The sequence below is a fragment of the Cebus imitator genome, unplaced genomic scaffold, assembly GCF_001604975.1.
Source record: "Cebus imitator isolate Cc_AM_T3 unplaced genomic scaffold, Cebus_imitator-1.0 Scaffold28, whole genome shotgun sequence".
NCBI classification, from domain to species: domain Eukaryota; kingdom Metazoa; phylum Chordata; class Mammalia; order Primates; family Cebidae; genus Cebus; species Cebus imitator.
This window is the reverse complement of record NW_016107343.1, coordinates 1-714: the sequence shown is the minus strand read 5'-3', so window position 1 is coordinate 714 and position 714 is coordinate 1.

Genomic DNA, 714 nt, shown 5'->3' with positions numbered 1-714 from the left:
TATGAGCCAAGCTCTTTTCAAGGCACTAAGTATTCAGCAAATAAGAGAGAAAGATCCTTGTTCCCAACGAACTTACATCGTAGTAGGGGGAAAATGAGATCTAGACAGATTTTTTTAAAGATCCAAAAATCAGATAACACAAAATGCTATCTGGAAAATTAAGAACCTCAATAAAGGCTAGGCGCTGTGGCTCACGCCTGTAATCCCAGAACTCTGGGAGGCCGAGGCGGATGGATCACAAGGTCATGAGTTCAAGACCAGCCTGGCCAACATAGTGAAAGCCCGTCTCTACTAAAAATACAAAAATCAGCCAAGTGTGGTGGCAAGCATCTGTAATCCCAGCTACTCAGGAAGCTGAGGCGGGAGAATCACTTGAACCCAGGAGGCAGAGATTGCAGTGAGCCGAGATGGCACCACTGCACTCCAGCCTGGGCAACAGAGAGAGAGTCCATCTCAAAAACAAAAACAAAAAACAAAACAAAAACTCTATGAAGAGTTGTTGGTTAAACTGTGATATTGTGCTGGCCTAGAGCCAGAACCAGAGCAAAACTATTTTATAAAATGCAAAACTGTTTTTAGATAAGTTGAAATGGCTGCCCCATTTCTCCTTACAATAACTACGGTCCTTGGCCTCTGTAAATAGAACTGCTGTTTGTTCTTCAAAACTATGTAAAGCTGCTTACCTTTTCTTATCAGTAACTGCTCTCTGTGGCC